At 42.8% G+C, this 24425-nt stretch overlaps 1 long non-coding RNA gene across 1 annotated transcript; it reads left to right on the top strand.

The window, feature by feature from the left end:
• Positions 1–787: 787 nt before the first annotated feature.
• Positions 788–20689, top strand: LOC103565525 (uncharacterized). The gene is made up of 6 exons (XR_011522891.1): positions 788–974; positions 3838–3918; positions 13881–14708; positions 15274–15408; positions 19763–19814; positions 19925–20689. It is a non-coding gene; the product is annotated as an uncharacterized lncRNA (long non-coding RNA).
• The last annotated feature ends 3736 nt before the right edge of the window (positions 20690–24425 follow it).

Below are 24425 nucleotides of genomic sequence, written 5' to 3'. Positions count from 1 at the left end.
TTCACGGCCCCCCCCTCCTCTGCCCCCCACTGCCCCAGGCTTGTTATTTGCTTGTATGTTTGGTGACTGGCTGGCTTATTTTGGTGAAGCCTTCCCTCCGCTCACTTGAAGTGTTAACCCCCTGGTGTTGCTCTGCAGGGAGCGTAGTTCAGGGTATGCCCACAGACGCCCTGGGATGGCAATGATTTGGGCTAGGCGCCCTTCATCTCTTTCCCTGACCACATCCAGCTATTAAGCTCCATTAATTGCCAGCTGATCGCTCTATTGTTTACAGCAAGGCTCAGGGGCATCAATGGCTCTACAGGCTTAGGCTCCTTTGAAGGAGTAGCCCCTGTAGTATTCTGACCTCAGGAGGGCTCCTCCCAGCTGACTCTTTCCCTGGTTCTCCCCTGCAAACTAGCCGGTTTACACTTTAGACTGCATCTTCGCCGGCTCTACCAACCTCCTCCAAGTTCCCTTTCACAAACTCCAGTTTTTGAGAGCAGCCTTAGGCTTGAACTTCTCCACCCTCTGTTGCAGATAGTCAGTTCCTTTGGAAAGAGTTTAGGACCTATCTGTTTTACAGCCTGCTTCTGTCCCGGGCAAAATCCCCCAGCCAGGGCTCTGGAGCTGGGCTGGGGACAATGGTGTGCTTCTTTCAGAGTGATAGCCCTGTTTAGGAGTTGAGCATGTGGTGGAAGGGAGGAATTAGCCTCAGGTCTTCTCAGCTTGCCTCTCCTGGTGTGAAACCAGCACTTTCTAACTCAGGTCAGGCATGATTGTGACATCATGCCGTGAGAGAGCCTCCACTGCGGAACAGGAGTCCCCACCTCTTGGCCATACTTGCCCGGAACTCAGCCTCAGCCACAGGTAGCTGGGGCAGCATGAGAAATGCTGATGTCCGGCTCCTCCCCGGAAGAAAGCCCCTCACGGGGAGCTGAGGGGAGAGTGAGCCCTGTGCTCTTGGCTGCAGTCTGGAGTGGACTTTTTTCTCGGTGAGCTGGGAGTAAGGAGAGAGGAAGCAGCCTTGGCTCAAATACCACAGACTCTTATCAAATTTTAGTAGATTTTCTTGAATAGATATTTCTTCATTTGCTGCATGCCCTTCGGACCATCTCCAGATATTTAAATGGTTGTCTTGTTAGACTTTTCTCCACTTTCACTGGAGAGTGGGTCTGTGGAGTGCCTGATGCCGTCACATTGGAAGTCCATCTCTTGCAGTGGGTTTTTTTTTTTTAAAGCATTTGTAACTTTTATTTTTGTTTCTAAATATGTTCTTTTTTTTTTTTCCTCCCCAAAGTCCCCCAGTACATGGTTGTATGTTCTAGTTGTAAGTCATTCTGTTTTTTCTATGCCGCCACAGCATGGCTTGATGAGTAGTGTGTAGGTCAACGCCCAGGATCGGAACCGGTGAACCAGGGGCTGCCAAAGCAGAGTGCGCAAACTTAACCACTCGGCCATGGGGCCGGGCCCTCCTGGAGTGGTTTTTAACTTACTGTTGGTTTCGCTACTGATTTGTTATTTTAAAATTCTATTGTTTGAAGCAGGGCAATATGAACTGGGCATTCAGTGAATCTAAGCAATTGTTAACTTTTTTAGGTGTGATAATAGTATTATGGTTATTATTTTAAAGAGTTCTTACCTATCAGTAATACATACTGAAGTATTTTGTCAACACAAATATCGAGAGCATGCTGAACTTAAGCACTATGCCACAGGGTGGCCCCAGGAATGTCCCTTTTATTTCTGTCATGAGATGCTTAGCTGGCACGGCAGGTGAGTGGTCACAAGGTGAGCACAGCTGGTGGGTATTAGTTTCCAGGAAGAGATGCTTATCCTTAAAGAAATGCCGACATGGGGGGAAGATCCCTATCTTTCAGGGCATCATTCCTGTCTTTGGGACATCGTAAATCTTTAAAGCAGTTGTATGATGCATGCTCAACAGGTCATGCACGTCAGGGCTTTCTGGAAAAAAAGTCAGGCCAAGTTAGTTTTGAACCAAATGGCTTCCTCATATACTCCAATATATACTATTGCTTTTGATTTATTCATCAATTCACATATGAAAAATGTGATGCATGGGATTTGTTAAAATAATCAAATCTGGGCTATAAGTGGGGAGGGGGTAGGGGATACAGATGGAGCAAAAATGGCTATGAGTTGATAATTATTACATTACTATAATAATAATTATTCGTTATTATTAATATAAGCTGCACGATGGGAGCCCATTACACTATTCTTTCTACATTTGTATGTATTTGAAATTTTCCATAATAAAAAGCTAACTTTTTTCCTCTTGTCTACATGAGAAGTATACTTCATTAGATTTTTTAGATATATAAGGTCGTCATTAAGTTGAATTAAAATCTTGAAGAGTAAAAACACATCCTTTTCACTTAAGGTGCACTGTGGATTATGGTTTTACAAAACTGAGAGATCAGAACTTAAAGTTCTCTATGTTCTGAGACAAGCTTGTGTAAGCATCTTTGTAAAAATATATTTTTACTAAAATCAGTTTATTTTTCAGTATCTGAAATGGCATGAATTTCAAGCAAGTTCCTAATCAAAACTTATTAGGTGTTCTAATTATGTGTCAGAGGCTGGTTTTGTCGTTTCAATCAAAATCATTTTTAGATGATTAGTGATTTTATGAAAAAAAAAGCCATGATGAAAATTGTTCCAGTTGTATTTCAAAAATTTGTCAAAAGACAAATTTCTGCACTGAATTGAAGCTGAATAGATACTGAGCTTGCAAAAAGAAAATACAGTTGATGACTAGATTTTGAATATCAGCTGGGGTGTTCTGGATCAGTTAGAATATGGATTAGCACTTGTGATGCAAACAATTAGCATCTAATGATTTTCAAGATTCAAAAGGCTTCTTTTTATATATTTTTTCCTATAGACCTATTAGTGGGAAGATTTTTTTCAACCTCTTAGAAATGTCAATTTCTTGAAAAAATGAATGTTATTTTGTCAGAAATGAAACACTAGTTCCAACAATAGATAATCTATTTGCCTATTTGTATCACACAGTGCAACTGATAAAATTTTGCACAATTATAATTGGTGCTGGTAACAGTAGGAAACAAAAATGTTAAAATTACGAAACTTAAAAGAATTTTATCATTAATCTCAATTGTGCTGCCATAATACATAATGTATTTCTTATAATCCATTCACTATTTCAAAATGAATGATAGCAATTTATTATTTTTCTGTCTATGATGCTTAAAACTGTCCACAGCAACTTTTTCAATTAGTTTGGATTCCAAATTGAACGCGTTTGCCATCTTGATCCTAAATATTTTTCAGATCTGTGCTCACTTCCACCCTACTTAAGCCTCCCAAATCCACTTAGGTTACAACTGTCTTCTAATTCACCTCCCTGCCTTCTACCTTGTCCTGTCAAATTCACCTTTCACTCCATTAGCTGCCAATGTGACTGATATAAAATGAAGATCTGACTGTATCTCTCTTCTGTTTAAAAATTTTCAGTGGGTCCATATTACCGACAAGAGTGAGAACACGTAACTAGGGAGGGAAGCCCTGCCCTCCAGGGTGAGAAATGCTGTGTCAGAAGTTAGTTAAAATATGACAGTTTAGGAGATCGCTAGATAATCCTAAATACAAATGTGGGCACTGAAACCACATGGCAATACTTCATTATAAGGGTCCAGATGACCAATAAGGTGTATATTAAACTTTTAAAAGAACATCATTAAAAATAAACGCACTGGACTAAACATTCCTTGTAGGCTTCTGGAGAAATATGACACACTGAACACATGCATCTAATTATGTTTCCTCCTGAAACCTCATTATGATGATAATAAAGGGATTTTTTTTTTAAAGCATAAACCCACAAGGTTGAGGAGGAGAGGAGTAGAGATCACAGCAACGCAATTCTGGAAATGGAAAGCAGAAGGATAAGAGGTAAGTGATTTAGCATCTTGAGATAGCTGAATACTATGCTTTTAATGGGGAGTCAAGAACCAACCCGATTTATACTATAGAAACTTCAAAAGGGTTAGAGATTTTTGGCATTTTGTACCTCTGGAAATAGGATGAGGGGGTGAACTATAATAAGGACTGGTAGAAATCTGTTTAAGATGGTTCCTTTCCACACACTCTTCAGACACTTGACTGCCCCTCCCAACCTTGGCAAAAGACCAGAGGTGTTTTTTGTTTTTTGGGGTTTTTTCTGGAGTATTAAATAGAGTCTTGGTCTTGAGGATACCAGGTACAGTTGAAGATGTGGCACATTAAGGAAGTTAGGCATATTAAGGTAATGTATAAATTCTGAATGCTTCCAGAAAGGAGGGCAAATAAGATAAGCGGATGGAAAATAGGAGAAAAAATTTAAAAAAAATTATAGGGTAAATGTAGGAGCCCCAATGCCTAAATCATAGAAGTTCCGGAAAGAGAGAGAAAAATGGAAGGGTGCAAATCATCCAATGAAAATAATTCCATAAAATTTCCCAGCATTGAAGGACATAAGCTTTTATAATGAAAGGGCCCATGATGCCCAGAGAAGATTCCGTAAGATTCCAGAAAGACAAAAACAGGTCACATGAGAAAGATCAAGAATGGCTTTAGGTTTCTCAAATGCAAAAGTGGAGGCTAGAAAGCAACAGAGCAATGCTTTGAAACCATGAGAAAACATTATTTTCAATCGTGAATTCTATACCTAGCCAAACTATTGATGCAATGGAGGAATAAAGCTTTTTCAGCATTAACGTCTTCAAAACTTTACCTCTCTCCTACTCCTTTTCAAAAGGAAGCTACTAGAGAACTTTCTCTACTAGGAAGAAGAAGACATGGGCTAAAGAAAAGAGATTCAACACAGAAAAGAGTTGCTAGGATGACAGCAAAAACATGAACCAGGCAAAGAGGGCAACCAGGCCAGATTGCAGGAGCTCAGAAGCTCAGAGAAAGACTCATTCCTCAAAATGATGGAACTGATGGACTCTCTGGTGTAAATAAACAGCCTGAATAGATAATTAGGCAACTGGCCAAAAATTTGGGGTAGAATTGCTTATAACTATATGGAAAACAAAGCAAACCCCAGAATACAACAAGTATTAATGCTGGGGCAGAACGATGGAAGTTGTGCAACAAAGAAAAAGTAATTATAGTTTACAGCACAGCCCAGCTGTGGATAGCATTTCCATAACTGTAATAACGTGAACACTGAATTTGGCGCTAACCAAAATTACGATACAATTAGGTTGAGGGGTGGGAAGCATGCATGTAGGCAATGGGGCAGATGTGGGATAGGCAGCCAGATCCTCATCTTCCGTGTGCACGTCAGTGGGTAATGCCTAAAACCAAAAGCATAAGAAGCATCGATGTAAGCATGTAATTTAGAAGTTTGGAGGTAAATGCCAAAGGGCTCAGCTGGAAGACTTGAAAGTGGCTGCCTCCGGGCAAGAGGAAATAGCAGAGGGAGAGTGGCTGGGGACTACTGATTCTGGAAAACAAAATTCTCCCGGGGAATGTACAAGTTGAATTTTGTCCTCAGACCCAGTGCCTACAGAACTTGCCCGAGCTCTGATTCTTCTCCTTCCAGGCTGTCACTGGTCTGGACCTCGCTTACTGCTTTAGTAATGCTCCTGTCTTATATTTTCTGTGACAGCCTCACCTGTCTTCTTGTAGGCTTCATATATGCGTGTTGTTCTGGCACTGGCGCCCCTGCCTCTACACGCCTCTTTGCCTGGCTTGCTGTTTTTCCCTCACTCCCTCCAACTCCCACCTGCCTCACCTTTTTTCTGCCTTCCTGTGGGCTATTTTATTTTCAGCATTCCATTTTTATCTATCTGTAGCAGTTTTGAGTGTATCTCTTTGTAGAGCTTTATATTATAGGCCTTTATATCTAGGTATTATATTATATATACGTAACTCGTTATAGTCTATTGCTTTCCACATTTGACCAGTTTGAGTGACGTGTACAAACCTTACCTCTATTTAGACCCCATTATCCTTTCCCATTTATGATACAATTGTCTTCAATATTTCCTCTACATACATTTAGAACCACATCAGACTACAATTTTTGCTTTAATCAACATAATTTGGAAAACTCAAGAAGAGAAGGATAGTCTATTATGTTTACTCATATTTTGACGCTTTCCATTGTTCGTTCTTCATTCCACGTTCCATCTTTCCTTCTTTTATCATTTCCTTTCTGTTTGGAGAACTTCCTGTAGCCATTCCTTCGGGGTAGTTCTGCTGGTGAGGAATCCTCTTAGCTTTCCTCATCAGGTCTGAACTGTACTCTGTTACTCTGTTACTTTGGTCAGTCTATCCTCGTGCCAATAGCATGTGGCCTTAAGTTCTGTAGCTCTGTAAACGTCTGGATACCAGGTAGTGTGAGGCCTCCAACTTCGTGGTGTTCCTTCTTGGTTTTTCTTGGCCTTTTGCATTTCCGCATGCACTTTAGAATCAGCTGTTGATTTCTACAAAAATGCCCTGGGATTTGAGAGCACCTGAAATCTGTAGATTTATTTGGGTAGATGTGATGTCTTAACAATATTGAATCTTCCAATTCACCAATGCTGTATATCGTTCCAGCTGTTTGGGTTCTTCAATTTCTCAATAATGTTTCATAGTTTTCAGTATAGAGAGGTGCACATTTCCCCTTAGATTTATTCATAGGTGTTTGGTGCTTTTTGATGTTATTATAAATAATGTTGTTTTAAAATTTCCTTTCTTATTTGTTTGTTACTGACATATGGAAACACAATAGTCTGTTTAATTGACTTTGCATCTAGAGAAGTTGCTAAGTTCACTTAGAAAACATAATAGCTTACAGATTATTTTGGATTTTTTATGTGTGTAATCGTGTCACTAGGCAATGATGACTTTCCAGTTCTTATGCATTTTATATCTTTTTCCTGCCTTATTGTGGTGGCTAGAATACCCATTTTAATGTTGAATAGTAATAGTGATAGCTGGCATCTTTATCTTTTTTGCAATCTCAGGGGGAAAGTTTTCAATATTTTGCCATATCAGGATGATATTTGTTGCCAACTTAATTTTTTTGGTAGCTGTTCTTTATCAGGTTAAAGAAGCTCCCTTCTATTCCTATGTTCCTAGTTTCCTAAAAATTTTGCAAATCATAAATAGGGGTTGAATTTCATCAAATGCATTTCCTGCACCAATTGAGATAATCATATTAATTTTCTCTTTCTCCTCAGTTAATGTGAATTACATTGCTTTTAGCTATTCCGTATTTTTAAATTGAGGAGTAATTTACATACAGTGAAATACATAGGGCTTAGTGTACAGTTCAATGAATTCTGATAATTGCATCACCCATGTAACTCACACCCCAACAAAGTATAGACATTTCCAATACCCAAGAAAGTTTCCTTATTACCTTTCCAGTCGATCTGCCATTCCCTCTAGAGACGATCACTACTATTCTGATTTCTTTCAGTATAAATTAGCTTTGATTTTCTCAAACTTCATAAAAATATAATCATAGAGTATGTATTCTTTGTGATTGTGTGCATTGTAAGTATTTATTATTCATTTTATGAATATACCACACATTTTTTATCCATTCTCTTGTTGGTGGACATTCGGGTAGTTCTGGTTTCTGGCTGTTGCGACTGATTCTGCTCCGAATATTGTTGTGCAAGTCTTTTCATGTACACGTTTTTATTTCTCTTGGGTGAATGTCTAGAGGTTGAATTGCTGTGTCATGAGGAAGTATATCTTTAACTTTAGAAGAAAACATCTGACTATTTCCAAAACAGGTTCGAATTTGTCTATTTCTCTCTTCTTTTAAAGACTAGCACCTGAGCTAACATCTGTTGCCAATCTTCTCTTTTCTTCTTCTTCTTCTTCTTCTCCCCATGGCCCCCTGGCACACTTTGTATATTCTAGTTGTAGGTCCTTCTGGTTGTGGCATGTGGGACGCCACCCCAGCATGGCCTGATGAGCGGTGCCATGTCCACGCCCAGGATCTGAACCAGCAAAACCCCAGACCAGTGAAGCAGAACGTGTGAACTTAACCGCTCGGCCACGGGGTCGGCCCCATCTCTTCAGTTTTGTCAGTTCTTGCTTCATGTAATTTGAAGCTCTGTTATTAGTTGTGTATGCATTTAGGATTGTTCTAATTTATCGATGTATTAATCATCTTATCATTACAAAATGTCCTTGTCTATTTCTGATTGTATTCCTGTCTTGAAGTCTATCTTCTTTGATATTAATATAACCGCTCCAGCTTTTTTATCATTAGTGTTTGCATGGTGTAATTCTTTTCCATTCTTTTACTTTTAATCTATCTTCGTCTTTATATTTAATGTACATCTCTTGTAAACAGCATATGGTTGGTTTTGCTTCTTTGTCCAGCCTCATGACCTCTGTCTTTTAGAGTATTTAGTACATTTACATGTAATGTAATTATTGATATGATTGGGTTATGCGCACCATATCACTGCATGTTTTCTATTAGTCTCATCTGTTTTTTGTTCTTTTTTTTCTCATGTTCTATTTTATCTCCTCTATTGGCGTATTAGCTATATTTATTTGAGTTATTTTTTAAATGGTTATTCTAAGGTTTACACTATTCATCTTTAGCTTATCATAGTCTACTTTCAAATAATAGCATACTATTTCACTTATAATGTAAAAACTGTGTACTTCCATTTCCCCTTCCCATCCTTTGTGCTAATATTATTGTATTTTATTTCTACATATGTTAAACATCCTACAACTCACTGACATTATTTTTCCTTTAAAGTCACTTATCTTTTAAAAACATTGAGAAATGAGAGAAAATTATGTTACATTTATCATTTCCAGAAGTCTTCCTTTCTTCGTAGATCCGAGTTTCCACCTGCTATCATTTCCTTCAGCCTTAAGAACTTCCTCTAACATTTCTTGTAGTGCGGGTCTGCTGGCCAGGGATTTTTTAGTTGCGTGATGTCTGGTAGATGTTCAGCTCCCAGATTCCTGGTAATTATTCTTTCTCTGGTGGTTTTCCTTTGCTTGGCTTTGTGGAGACTTGCCCTCCACTTGCTCAAGTGGGTATTCAGCCCCAGACTTGAGAGGAGCCCTGTCCAGATTTCTGCCTCCTTTCCTGCTCAACTCCTTGTCTCCAGTACCCTGGCCTTTTCTTTCTTTTTGGCTTCTCAAGGTTATTACTCTGCGAATGAAAAGCTTGCAAGTCAGCAGAGCCTGACTCTAGTCACTCTGATATGGTGATTCCATGGAAATTCTTAATGTTATCCAATATCTGTCCTAGTCATTCACAGACTGAGGTGTCCTTGAAATGGTGGATGTTTGTGGTATGTATGTCTGCCTGTGTTTTAGTGGATACATACCGTGTACATTCTTCCTTTCCCTTTCTGTCTTACGACCTATCTTTACTCTTTCCTATCCATCCAAGTTTATATACGACCCAGAACAAAATATGTTACCATTTATCTATACTCTAAAAAATCATAAAAGGGAATCAAAATACTGATAGAGAATTTACAATAATAATTTATGTTTAGAATGAGAGGCACTTCAAAGTCCTAATGTGCAGCCTGAGTTCTTGGAGAGTTTAAATCGTGTCAAGACTGCTTTACTATTCTGTACACCTTGCTGTATTCAAATTTGTTAACTGCTGTTTAATGTTCAACATAAAGCAATGCCCTCAAAAACTTTCCCTTGGGTTGTAGATGGACTTCAATTCTGCGTCTGTGTTTCTGAACTGAGGCGGTAGAGTAATCGATTCCCATAAGAGCAGGCATGGGAGCAGCCCATCTTCTTCTCTTTGCTTTTCTTTTTAACAGTAGCGAGCCCCTGGTGTGTTTCTATGTCGTTGAGCGTCCCTGTGATGCAGATACAGGTCCATATGCAGAAACAGGGCCTTTGCAAGTTCACAATTGAAATCTGCTCATCTATGGAAAATAAAGCCACTGTTAAAAGTGTCCTTTACATTGTAAATCTGCAAATCTGAAATTAATTTTCTTAATTTAAAAACAGACCTATCTTGGAGCCAACCCCGTGGCATAGTGGTTAAATTCGGCATGCTCTGCTTTGCAGCACAGGTTCACAGGTTTGGATCCCAGGCACGGACCTACACCACTTGTCAGCCATGCTGTGGTGGCAACCCACATACAAATTAGAGGAAGACTGGCACAGATATTAGCTCAGGGCTAATCTTCCTCAAGCAAAAAAAAGAGGAAGATTTACAACAGATGTTAACTCAGGGTGAAATTTCCTCAGAAAAAAAAGTCTATCTTGTCCACTGTAGCAAATGTACTGCTCTGGTGGGGGATGTTGATAATGGCCGGGGCTGTGCGTGTGCGGGGGCAGTAGGTATGCGGGAAATCTTTGTACCTTCCTCTCAATTTTGCTGTGATCCTAAAACTGCTCTAAAAACATAAAGTCTTAAAAACGAACAAATCTACTGGGCCAATACTGAGCAGAAAAACAATAAAATCCACATGTAAAGGAAATTCGCCAGGTATTTATCTAGGATCCAAACACCTGATTATTTTGCGATTGTCAAGTACATAGCAGGAAAGGTCTCCCTCCTATCGTGGAAGCTAAAGGACGGACGGCCCTCTCCCCACTCACAGGCAGCTGGAGCACAAGCACAGGCGGAGAGTATGTCCCCCAAATGCTCCTCCTGGGAATTTGTGTCATGAAAGACTGAGACAGAAGTGTAGGAATAAACAAGGATTTCTTGCAAGTGATGCAGTGGGTGGATCCAAGTTCACTGGAGTGTTGGCAAATACCTGGTGGCAGCGACACAGTGGCATCCCCGATGGATAGTTCCAGTGGCAAGATCTTGGATGTAGTCTTTGCTGCCTGGTCATATGGTTGCCTATTTTGATTTAATTTTATACCTTGTGAGAGCTCTGTCTGAGAATTGGCCTCAAAAAAAGATGACATAAATGAGATTTTGTGTGTGTGTACACATCAGGGTGTGGCGAGCAAAGTGCAAACCAGTGACCTTCAGTGGGTACCCGAGAACTGCACACACCTGCCCCACCCTCCCGTCTGCTCTGGCTGGGTCCTTTTGGGGCACCCCCTGGGCTGCACTTTCTCCCAGAGTGCAAGATCAGGCAAGCTCTCCTCTTTGCTGCTGGTCCCTGGTGACAGTCCCCCACCTGAGCACCAAAACAAATCAAGTCCTTACCTGCTTCCTTCCCCAGAGAACCCTGGAGCTCAGATGTCCTTGCCAAGCCCCGCCTGCTGGCCTCCCTGGCTGCGGTGTTACTTCAGAGAGATAGCTGGGGAGAGAGAGAGGCAGGGATGTGTGCTCCAGCCACTATCCGCCCAAATCCCTGAGTGTGGCCCCCTTGGACTAGACAAGGAAGGAGAGAGGAATACCAAGGACACTTCCAGATGCCTGTGAGGCAGACGTGCAAAAGGCAGCGGGGCAGAAAGCTCTAGAGAGTAGGTTGCAAAGCCCTCAGTCTCAGCTACCCTGTTTACCGACAACTGTGGACTGGGACGAGTTCCTTAAACTCTCTCTGCCTCAGTGTCCTCATCTGTAACATGGGAATGATAAAAGTGTAACTTCCTAAGGATCGCCACGCTCATGAAATGTGCCTGCCTCAGTTCTGGAAACATAGGAAGCACTTTACAAATATTGGCTGTTACGGCACCGTGCAGACTGAAATGTGATGTGTGGCGACAGACACTGGACCGTGAGAAAGACCGGGCTCTTTCTGGTGAAGCGTTGTATCTGCCCACACGGCCACCGGATACGTTGCTGGCAGAGGTGCCTGCAAAAGTCCTCTGGTCCTGAAATGCACACACTCCCACCAACAAGAGGTTGAGTCTATTTCCCCACCCCTTAACTCTGGACTGGCCTTGTGACTTTCTCTGGCCAACAGAATGTGGCCAAAATGGCACTGTGTGCCTGCTGACCATCGACCTCGAGCGGCCTTGTAGCTTCGCTCTTGTTCTCTTGGAACCCTTGGCCACCACGTCTGGGTTAGAGCTTGTCTAGCCTCCTGGAGGATGAGTGGCTGCGTGGGGGAGAATCGAGGCACCCAGGTGAGCACCAGCGTGAACCGCCAGCCAGGAGAGCGAGGCCATCTTGGAGCACGTCTTTGGGGTAGAGCTGCTTGGACCCTGGAGCCCCAGGAGCAGCGGCGCTGCTGTCTGGGCTTCAGCAGAGGGCTCAGGGCAGGGTGTCTGTTCACCCCTTGCCCACACATGTGGAAACCGTTATTTCCTACGGTATCTCTTCTCAGATCCCAGACACCGGGCCTGGTCGCTGAGGAAATGCGAAGCTCTAAGCAGCCGAAAGAGAGGGGCTCGTTGAGGAGGATCGTGCCTCCAGAAGGAGGACGACCCAGTTCACCCACTGAGGCGGAAGGAGGGAAGGGCCAGAGGGGAACATTAACCAAACGGTAACAAGAGTCTCTCAAGGAACTTCTATCAGAACATTTAAAAACTGCTCTGGGACCAAAAAAAAAAAACAAAACAAAACCAAAAACCATGATTTTTAAATTAAAAAATTCATTAGACAGCCTGAAAAAGAGGGTAGTTTTTGTTGAAATCCAAATCATTGATGCACAGGGCAAAAACAAATTTTTTTAAGATGTAAATTAGAAAACAAACAAGAGACTTGGAGGATGCATCTCAAGGAGAGAAGGCAGCACGAGGAGAAGATGAAGAAAAGACACATTAATAGGCAAAAGATCTTCCTCCTGTGACCAAAAGAGAATTGGGTTTGCAGGTCAGAGGGACTCATGGACGCCCAGGTAGGACTCCCTCTGAACAGTTGGCCTCCGGGCCTATCCTGGTGAAACTTGGGAATTCCAAGGAGAAAGAAGCTTGGCAAGAACAGGTCACTTAGAAAGGAAAGAGAGGGCCCAGCCGGTGGCATAGCAGTTAAGTTTGTGTCCTCTGCTTTGGCGGCCCGGAGTTCTCTGGTTCGGATCCCTGGTGCGGACATGGCACCGCCTATCAAGCCATGCTGTGGCAGGCGTCCCACGTATAAAGTAGAGGAAGATGGGCATGGATGTTAGCTCAGGGCCAATCTTCCTCAAAAAAATAAAAAAGAAAGGGAAGAGAGTTAGCCTAATGTTGGATTCTTTTTAGTTTCCAGCACTGGAGGCTAGAAGACAATAGGGCAGGGGAAAGAGGTTCCTGTAAGCTGGGTGGCTGTGTTTATAGATTCATAAGTTCCCCCAGGGAGAGGTGACGCGTGTCTCTACACCCAGCCAAGTACTGTGATTATGGACGCTGCTCTGGTTGTTGAAATGGTGTCCATCTAAGTCAGAAACCTACGTATTCTCTCGCCCCAAACACCTTTCTCGCCAAGCCTCCCTTTAGAATCCTAATCACATCGCCTGAGATGGTTTGCCCCGTTTCATTAGGCCCTAACTCTGAGACACTGATAATCGTTGCAATTTTCTGACTCCCCAAAATAGCAAGCAGTGCTGGGTCAATACGCTGCGTCTGTGGGAGAGGAGCTCCCGCACGGCGTGGGTTTGGCTGTGCCAAGAGCTTTTCTTTCCTTTACCCTCACACTCAGGAGGAGCGTGGTGCCCACACGACGTGAAAGGACCTGTAGGGCCATGTTTCCTCCTGCGCTCGAGCGCAGCTCGTGGTGGAAACTCATGCATCAGCCTGGGCGTGCTGTTTGCTTTGAGATCTTGAGGCAGCTAGTGCATGTGTGCGTGTGTGCGCGTGCGGGCGTGCGTGTGTGAAGGGCAGGGCAAGGCCTCTGGTTTCCTGGCTGCCAGGTAGCCAGCACACTGCTGCTCTGTGCGCCTGCCCAGAACATGATAATCCAGAGAAGCCTGTGTTTTAGCACAAACCAATTTGCAAACAATTTTGTGGATAAGTGTAAGTCGTCAGGCTTAGTGAGGTATACTTTTCTCCTTCTGCAGACATAAGTGTCTGACTTCAGCCTTTCCTTTCTATGCCAGTCAACAGGATGTGTGAGGACTGCCACGACAGCAGAGTGAACACGCCAGCATCCTTTCCTAAGTAAACTTCAGACTTCCATTACTAACACCAACATCCGTCCTGCTGCTTAATCCTCTTAATCCCTCTAACGCACTCACGACCCGGGGACAACTTTTGCATGCTGTTACCTGCTCTCATTTTCATACACTTCAAAAAACCCCAAATGATGCCTGATTACCAAAAGAGCAAGAACAAAATCTGCTGACCGAGAAGCAGCTGGGAGAACAGCGGTGGACAAAGCAGAAAACCGCGAGCAGTGTTAGCCGCACTTCAACATTTTCAATCCTCTCCATCTGCCGACTTAGAAACATGAGCCCCAGGAATGTGAAAAATGAGGAACAATGTTAATTAAAGGCAGATGGATTAGCAATAGTGGGGACCTGATCAGTGACTCCTGAAAGGAGGGAGGAAAAGAGAGAGACCGGGATTAATGAAAGACAAATGATGCTGCAACCTTGAATGGAGGATCATGGCTCCACCCGTTGGTCAAGTCCTCTATTCCTGGCCCCTGCTTTGAATCCTTACAAGTTCACTCCTGGTGGGAAGAGCCTTAGGGTTTGGAAGCTTGAACTTGCCCTTGGAGTTCTTGGTCCAAGCTGGAATGGGTCAAGGAAAAGGGTGGGAGCTATTTAGTATGACAACTTCTCTCACTGAACTGTGTGTTCCTGTCAAAATTTCATTTCAAATTTATGAGAGAACTAGGCTTCCAAGAAAACGAGTTCAAAATGTATATCTGGTCGAGAGTGTTTACAGCAAGAAAGAATGACTCGATACTGTTGTGAAGCCAGGTATAAGGAAGGAATGTCTGGTGAAATGCATTAGGCTTACTCCCTGGTGGGTTAAGACCACCTAGAAAGGCTTCTCTTAGACTGGCTTCCCAGAAGCGGAGCCTGACGCAGGGATCTGGAGGCATGTGGCCACTGGAGGGCTCTTCAGAAAATACATGTAAGGCAGAGAGGACAGGGACAACCAAGATGAGATCTCAGGTGAAGTCTAGCCTTGGGGATTCAAGTGGAGATCACACCACAGAATGGTCCTGACCTAAGGCAAGAGGGTGGGCTCTCGCACCCCTTTGGTGAGGCATCGGCTTCCAGGCGTGGGGGCGGGGTGGAGTGCCCCAAGATTGTCAGGGCGAGGGGCTCCCATCAGCCAAGGGCAGTCCCCCAGAGAGGGGCACAGGTGTCAGCCAATAGCTTGGGGACCGTTGCATTGGCCCATGACAGGGATTTGGGTGGGTCCCCCTGCAATAGTCTGTTACTCCTGGCGAGCCAGACTCTGCCTCTGATAGCCTATCAGGAGACTGCACAACTCTAGCGCCAGAAATGCCAGCTGAGCGACTTCACCTTTCTTCAGGCGAGAGACAGCTATCTTTCTGAGAAGCGTGTGTCTTATCCCTTCTCCTGCTGCGTGCTTCTTGGACAGTGTCCCGGGAGGGGCTCGAATTGTCCCCCAGTTACACCATTTGCTCTTCTCTGGCGATGATTTTTGGTAAGCCTCTGAAGGAGAAGTTTGTAAAAATGACTCTAATCGATGAATGCTAAGTGATATATATCTATATATATATATTTTCCCACCCGCAATGTAGGATAATCTTTAGATGTGTCTAGTGATGTGTGATGAGGGTGGAGGAACTCCATTCTCTGCATCTTTACTAGAATGGGTCTTAGAGCATTTTTAAAGGTTCTCCTTATTTCCCAGGAAGATAGATAACATTTTTATTGAATCCTTTAAGGAGTACAATTCAGTGGATTTTACTATATGGTTTGGCATATTCACAAAATTGTTAAATTTTCCTATATATTTACTATATTAGAAAAACCCAATTTTTTTGTGGTGAACATGATGTAATGTATACAGAATTCGAAATATGATGTACATCTGAAAAAAAGAAAAATTAAAAAAAAGAAAAGAAAAAAGAAAAACCCAGTCAACCTCTGCGTGTCTCCTTTACCTTCGATACCAAGCAATGGGCTGGCTCTGCTCGCCGAGATCTGAGCAAATTAATCACGAGTTAGAGACGGAGAAAGGAAGTTTAATTAGATTAGCCTGCAAATTGGAAGACAGGTGACTAATGTCTCAAAAACTCGTCATTACAGATTAGAGAATCTTGAGGCAGCTATACAGGGAAAATGGGAGTAAGGAGGGGGTTTCCTTCAGCCGTGACGGTCTCCAGGGTCTTTTATGGTTCCAGTCTTCTGTCAACTGTGATGGACCCCTTGTAAGTATGTTTCCTGCCTGTAGTTAGCCTTTTCCCGGAGAGAAACTCATAGAACAAAGTTTTAATTTATCAAGCCATCGAGGAGTACGTGCATAAGTGGAGGCCGTAAATTAGGAGAGCAGGTGAAGTTTTTAGAGTGTGTGCAGAGCAGCGAGTAGTCACACGGAGGAGGGGCTGGGGCCGTTTAGCGAAACAAGATGGCCTCACTTTTGCGCACTTACACTTTCACACAGAACACTTCACTTCTGACACTTCTGGTCACCAAACGTGGCGGGGTTTTCCCCACACCGAGCAATTCTGCTACACCAGCTGAGTGTCCTGCAATTTAACTCAATTCTGACATTATCTACCTGGAGGTAGCGGCAGATCCCACAGGTTAAGGGCTCAGTCCCACCAGACTCCTCCCAGCTCACTTCAGATGCCAATCGCAAGTCGAGGTTGTCACCTGTGCTTCGGACTGATCGGCTATAAATCTGAGGTTCCCATGACTCCCTCCTCAGGTGTGATTAATTTGTTAGAATGGCTCACAGAACTCAAGGAAATGCTTATTATCGCCAGTTTATTAAAGGATATGATAAAGGATGCAGAGGAGCGGCCAGATTAAGAGATATGCAGGGTGAGGTCTGGGAGGGTCCCAAGCACAGGAGCTTCCATCCCCTTGGAGTTGGGGTGTCACCCTCCTGGTGTGTGGATGTGCTCACCCTCTGGAAGCTCTCGCAACCCCATCCTATTGGTACTCTATGGAGGCTTCCTCACACAGGCTTGGTCAGTTATCAACTCTGTTTCCAGCCCTTCTGCCCTCTTTGGAGGATAGCAGTGGGGCTGAAATTTCCAAGCCTCTAATCACGGCTTGGTCTTTCTGGTGACCAGCCCCATCCAGGAGCCCACTCAAAGTCACCTCCTTAGAACAAAAGATGCTCCTGTCACCCAGGAAATTCCAAGGGACATAAGAGCTTGGAGTCAGGAACCAGGGGCAGAGGCCAAACGTTAGAACAAAAGATGCTCCTCGTGCTCTCATTACTTACAAGATTACAAGGGAGCCCCGTGCCAGGGACCGGAGGCAGAGACCAAAACATATTTTCTATTATCTCACATTCACCAATTTCTTTACTCGCCACTCCTTCTCACTTTTCAGACCTTGTTAGGATCATTTTCTTTCTTCCAGAAATGCATTCTGTGGAAGTTCTTATAGTGAATTTCCTGTGAGCGGTAAACACAGCTTTTAGATATCTGACAATATCGTGGGGTCAGCCTGTTCTTAATAGTTTTCCTGGGTACACAGGTCCAGGTCGTCTTCTCTGGGCGTTTTGAAGATGTGATTCTACTGCCTTCCAACTTGTGTTATTACTGTTGAGAAGTCGGCTATCAATCTATAAGTCCTTTGCGGGTGTTTTGTATTTTTCTCTCTGGCTACTTTTAAGATCTTTTCTTTGCCTTTGGTGCTGTGCAGGTCACCACAGTGTGTCTAAGCGTGGATTTCTTTTTCATTTATCCTGCTTAGTATGTGTGCTTCCTGTGCTGCAGATTCAGATCGTCTGTCACATGTCGAGGATGGTCAGCCTTTGTCTCCTATAAGATTATCTTAACTCCATTCTCTTTCTTTTGTTTTCTTCTGAGACTCTGTTTAGGCTTATAGTAGCTTTTTTATTCCGTCTTCTATATTCTTTAACCTCTCTTCTCTCTTTTTTTTTCTTGTTCTTCTCCCCAAAGCCCCCGGTACACACTTGTATAACCTGGTGGTGAGTGCCTCTGGTGGTGCTATGTGGGACACTGCCCCAGCGTGGCCTGATAAACGGTGCCATGTCTGCACCTGGGATCTGAACCAGCAAAACCCCAGGCCACCGAAGTGGAGCCCACGAACTGAACCACTTGGCCACAGGGCCAGCCCCTAACCTCTCTTAATTTCAATGTCCTTATATCTCTGTTTGTCTACTCTGGGAAATTTCTTCAGCTCTCTCTCTCAGTTCACTAATTCACTCTTCTCTTCAACTGTGTAGAATCTGTTGTCTCACTCATTCACTGAGGGTTTTTCCCCCCAACAATCATATTCCCTTATTTCTAGAAGTTCCATTTAGTTCTTAATCAGCTCAGTCTGATCGTTTCTATAGTCTCTCATTTACTCATTTGTGGAACTGCATTTTGTTTTGGTTTTTTTGAGGAAGATTAGCCCTGAGCTAACATCTGCCACCAATCCTCCTCCTCTTTTTGCTAAGGAAGACTGGCCCTGAGCTAACATCCGTGCCCATCTTCCTCTACTTTATACGTGGGGCACCTGCCACGGCATGGCTTGCTAAGCGGTGGGTAGGCCCACACCCAAGATCCAAACCAGTGAACCCCCGGCTGCCGAAGTGGAACATGTGAACTTAACCACTGTGCCACTGGGCTGGCCCGGGGAATTGCATCTTTAATTCCTTTAAAGATTTCACACATCTGTACCCTATGGTTTGTATCTGATTACTCCCGTATCTGAAACCCTCGGGGGATGGGGACTCAGGTTTTGCTGATCTTCATGGAAGGGAATCCTGGGGCCTAAAGTGGAGTCATCTCCTTCCCGAGAGGATTTCCATTGGCTCCGCTGGCAGCCAGGGAGCTCTGCAGACTTTCTTCTCCTTCTAGGGTCTCAGCTAACATGAAAGCACCAGGTTCAGCCCCTCCCAGGACTCAGTCTTTCTGTAGATTGCAGTCCTGATATTGACATTTGCCCTCAAAACAAGTCTGTATTTCTTGAGGGCCGGATGCTTCCCTTTCCTAGCTCTGGTTCAGCTGAGATTTGGGGGAGGAGGGGGAGAAGGGTGGGTAGCACAGGAATGGAGATCTCCCTTACTAAGAGCCCAGCGATGCATTTCAAAGACTTCTATTCTCCAGGATATAATTGTTTTGTTGTAGGAGGGCCCTATCCTGCCCATAGAGGAAATCCTGTACCTTTAAAATCCTTGCTTTTATTTATTTTTAATTTTGAAACAATTTCCTATTTACAGAGAAGTTGCAAGAATAGTACAAAGAACTCTCATACTCACTTCATCCGGATTCTCCAGGTGTTAATATTTTGCCACATTTCCTTTATCATTCTCTTTCCTGCATGATTTTCCCTGAACAATTTTTAAGTCAAGTTGCAGACATAATGCCCCTTCATTCCTAAATACTTCAGTCTGTATTTGCCAAGAACAAGGATATTCTCTTATACAACCACAACACAATTATTTTAAAAATCAGGTGATTAGCATTGGCATAATAATATTGTCTAATTTACAGGTTTTATTCATATTTGCCAATTGTCCCAATAGTTTTTAGTAGCGAGTAAAATACAATAAAAATCCAGTCCAGGGTCCATTCCAAGATAACACACTGCATTTAGTCCTCATGGCTCTTGGTCTCTCTCAGTCTTGAGCAGTTTCTCAGTCTGTCTTTGCTTTTCATGACTCTAGCATCTTTTAAGATAACAGGTCAATCGTTCTCTAGAATATTCCTCAATCTGGGTTCTTTTGAGATTTCCTTGGGATTGGATAGAAGTTATTACGCCTTTTCAGCAGGAATTCCACAAAAGTGACGTCGTGTCCTTCTCAGAAGCGCGTGATGTTGGTTTGCTCCGTTGCTAATGATGTTGGTTTTGATCCCTTGGTACAGGTGGAGTCTAGCAGCCTTCTCCACTGCAAAGCACTAGTTTGCCCTTTAACCGGTAGGTATTTTGTGGGAGATAGTTTGAGACTATGTAGATATCTTATTCCCCATCAGACTTTCATTAGTTTCAGCATCCATTAATGATCTTGCTTGAATCTATAAATACAGATCTTCCTCGACTTAAATGGAGTTACGTCCCAATGAAGCCATCGTAACTTGAAAATATCGTAAGCTGAAATGCATTTAACATGTGCAACCCACCGAGCGCCACAGCTTAGCCCAGCCTGCCTTAAATGTGCTCAGAACCCTTACGTTAGTCTGCGGTTGGGCAAAGTCACCTAACACAAAGTCTATTTTATGATCGTGTGCTGAACGTCTCATGTAATTCACTGATTACTGGACTGAAAGTGAGAAACAGAATGGTCGTGTGGGTGCAGAATGGTTGTCAGTGTATGGGTTGTTTACCCTCGTGATCGCGTGGCTGACGGGGAGCTGCGGGTGCTGCTGCCGCCCAGCATCACGAGAGAGGATCCGACGGCAGATCGCTAGCCCTGGAAAAGATCGAAACGCAAAAAGCGAAGCACGATTTCTACTGAATGCCACTTCTAATGAAGTGGGACCACTGGAAGTCGGGGACCAGCTGTATGACGTTCGTCAAACAGCGATTTTCTAACTTCGTTCCATTTACAATTATTTGGTAGTATTCCACTATGAGAAAAAGCATTTCTTCCTTCCCGCAGTACGGACTCATGGATTCCCGTTACAGTCGATGTGCTGAAATTCGTTACTATCATTATTTATTTTCATTCTCAAATCGTCCTGTATTTAGCCAGCGGGAGCTCCTTCGAGAAGGCTGGCTTCTATGTTCTTCTGATGTGTCTCCCGTTTCTTAAGTGCTTCCTTACTTCCTGGGTTAATAAAATATTCCAGGTGCATCTTGTCCCTTCCTTACCCTAGCCCTGGAATCAGCCGTTTCTCCAAAAAGCCCTGGTTCCTTATAGAGGAAAATGGTATTTAGGAACCGTGTAGTACCAAGATCTGGGCACCATATGTGGTCATTGTTACTGGAGTTTCATTACTTCTAGGCCCTAATAGTTGACAGAGCTAATAAATATATGTATGTGTGCACATACACACATACACACACACCCTTACAGGTAACTCTGTCTCTGTCTCTCTGTCTACCTAAATTTCAGGTTCATACTGATGCCTCCAGTCCCAGTCCAACACCAGAAGGCTCCTTGTTCATTCCAGTCTTGCGTCTTTCCATATTTGCAACTTTCTTTTCTGATGAGAAAATTGGTTCCCATTATCCTTAATATATTTGCTTACTTGCTTAATCCTATAATGCACTGAAAGTGGTTTCAGAACTACTAAGCCACAGCACACATGAAACCAACCTACCGATTAGACCCAGTGTTTGTTTGCAATTCTTTCTGTCTTTATTCTGAAGATGTTATAGTTGAAAGGTAGCTTTGCCCCTTCTGTGTGGTTATGAATAACATTTTAATATGGGTAGGTTCATTTGTTTCTCTTTGTATTCCATTTTAGCGTTTTTCCCCCATCTTTATTGATTTTATTTTTTTTTAGTATATCAGGAACAAAGGCAAAATTATGCAAAAAGGGTATTCACAGAAGCGTCACTCCCTCCCACCATCCTTTCCTACCCTCTCATCCCCTCCGCCCTGTTTCTCTTCACCCCCCTTAGGTAACCAATCTCTCTACTTTTGGGTATCTTTTCCTCATATTTCTTTTTGCAAAAATAAGCGGATACATGTATATTTTCTTATTTCTTCTTCTTTCCTACATAAAAGGTATAAATACTATAAAAACTCTTTTGTGTCTACTTTTTTAAACTTTCAACTATGTCAATTCATGTGGATCCTCCCTATTCTATTTCAGCCGCGCAATACTCCACTGTGAGCTGCACCATTCCTTATATTTACATCCCTCAAGTTTCCTATATTCTGCAATTTCAAACAGAACTGTCCTGAATAACCTTGAGCACATTTACTTTTGTGTTGTTGGAGATGCACCTTCAGGGTCAATTCCTAGAGAAGGGGTTTTTTGGGCAAGAGATAAGCATGCAGGTGGTTTTGGTTGGTGGTGCCGAATTCCCCCACAAGGGCTGGGTCCCTTGGCATTCCCGCTAGTTACTCATACAAGTTCCTGTCTCCTACAGCCTTGCCAATAAAATGGTTGTCAAGCTGCTTAATTTTTGCCAATCTGATAGGTGAAAAATGGTGTCTTAGAGTAATTTCAATTTGTATTTCTCTTACTATGAGTCAAGTTGAACATTTTTTCACACAGTTAAGGGTCGTTTTTATATCTTTTTTAAGAGCCTTGCTTTTCGTGTTTTGTGCCCATTGGGTTTTGGGTCTTACGTCCTTCCATTTTTATGAGTCCTTTATGTATATATTAGAGATATTAACCCTTTATCTATGATATATGTGGCAAATATTTTTTCCCAATTTTTTATTTGGCTTTTAGGCTTATGGTGATTTTTTGCCACACAAAATTTTATTATTTTTATGTAGTCGAATTTATCAATCTTTTATTGCCTCTGGATTTTGAGTCATATACAGAACTTTTTCCTACACTCTAGTCAAAGAGGTATTCACCTCTAAATTCTTAGTTCTCTTATCATTTCATTTTTCACATTCAGAGCTCTGAGCCATCTGGAGTTTATTCTTGGTTATGTAAGTTATAGATCCGGGCTGATCTCTTTCCACATGGCTATCTGGCTGTCTGAGCACCATTAGCCGCAAGGTCGTCTGACCCAGTGACCCAGTGATTTCTGTGTGTACCTGGGTAGACTTCCGGACTTTCTCTTCCACTCCGCTGGTCATCTGTCTATTCATGCAGTGGTCCCACACTGTTTCAATAATAGAGACTTTATAGTATGTCTCAATGCTTGGTAGAGCTAGACATTCATCATGGCTTTCCTTTTTCAGGTTTTCCCAGTTAGTCTTACATGTTTATTTTTCCATACGAATTTTAGTATCTGTTTAGGATCTAGAAAAAATGTTTTGGTATTTTTATTGGCATTGCCTTGTATTTATCCATTTTCTTGGGGAGAACTAACAAATTGATTACACTGAGTCGTCCTTTACAAGGACAAAAGATGACTCTCCATTTGTCCAAAACTACTTTTGTGCCTTTCAGGAAGATTTTAATGTTTTCCTCATACAGATTTTGAACATTTCTTGTTAAATTTATTGCAAAATATTTTGTTTTCATTGATGCTATTGTAAGCGAGTTTTCTCTGCATTACTGTATCCTCTCCCTGGCTATTTTTGATGTTTATGAAGGCTATTGATTTCTGTATGCTCATTTTATACCCTGCTACCTTACTATATCGATAATACATAGTGTATTCTTTCATATACTATCGTATCATCTGCACAGGGATTCTTTTCTAATTCGTATGCCTCTAACTGATTTCTCTTTTCTGGTTCTTTTGACTGACACCTCCAGGACCATTTTGGACCCAGATAACTGAGGCTCAGCCTTCATGTTTGGGTGGCCTGAACTGAAATCGGAGGAGGCGGATTTGGGGGTCCTCTGCTGATAGTAATGATCCTAACGGGATACTAAAATTCGTAGGTAAGAATGAACGTGTAAAAATAGCTAGCAAAACCTGAAAAAGGAAAGCTGGGCACCACGATGCCGCCACCTGCTGCTCGGAGCTGGTACTGCACCCTTTCTGAGCAACGCAAATCCGGACCTATCGGTATTAATTAGCTTTTGAATCCCGAGCATTAGGTCTAAAAGGAAATTTGCTTTTTTTTTTTTTTTTTTGCCTTCCATGCCCTCACCGAGGGTCTTTATTCTGTTAGCACCTTCAGAGTTCAGAGTTCAAATCCTGGAGACAGAACTCAAAGGGGTAAGGTGAACTGAACCGTCTTTGGCTGAGCCCAAATTCTCATCGTGGGGTTTGAGAAAATGCAGATTGATGGGAGGATAGAAGAGTAAAAGCAGGAGGAAAACGAATTCCTTGTTGCATCAGGCTTTTGACATACAGCACTTTAAAAAATCTTTATGAAGTGAATACCCCAAAAGTCATTTTACAGATGAGAAAGTGGTGGCCTAAGGCAATATTGAAGGATAATTTTTTTTGTTTTCTGGTGAGGAACATTGTCGCTGAGCTGACAGCTGACGTCTGTGACAGTCTTCCTCTGTTTTGTATGTGGGACACTGCCACAGCCTGGCTTGGTGAGCGATGTGTAGGTCTGTGCCCAGAATCCAAACCCTTGAACCCCGGGCCGCTGAACTGGAGTGTGTAAACTTAACCACTGTGCTACCAGGCCAGCCCCAAAGGATAATTTTTTTAAAGGGTAAAATTGTGACTCTGCTACAGATATAAAATGAACACATGTCAAATATTTTTTTTTTTAAGATTTTATTTTTTTCCTTTTTCTCCCCAAATCCCCCCAGTACATAGTTGTATATTCTTTGTTGTGAGTCCTTCTAGTTGTGGCATGTGGGACACTGCCTCAGCGTGGCTTGATGAGCAGTGCCATGTCTGTGCCCAGGATTCGAACCAACGAAACACTGGGCCGCCTGCAGCAGAGCGGTGCGAACTTAACCGCTCGGCCATGGGGCCAGCCCCCACATGTCAAATATTTTATCTAGCTCATTAATTAATGAAGGAACTAGTAAGATGTAA

The sequence above is a fragment of the Equus przewalskii genome, chromosome 10 (genome assembly GCF_037783145.1).
Source record: "Equus przewalskii isolate Varuska chromosome 10, EquPr2, whole genome shotgun sequence".
Taxonomy (NCBI): Eukaryota; Metazoa; Chordata; class Mammalia; order Perissodactyla; family Equidae; genus Equus; species Equus przewalskii.
The sequence above is the reverse complement of the archived record's forward strand: the minus strand, read 5'-3'. Positions and strand labels throughout refer to the sequence as shown.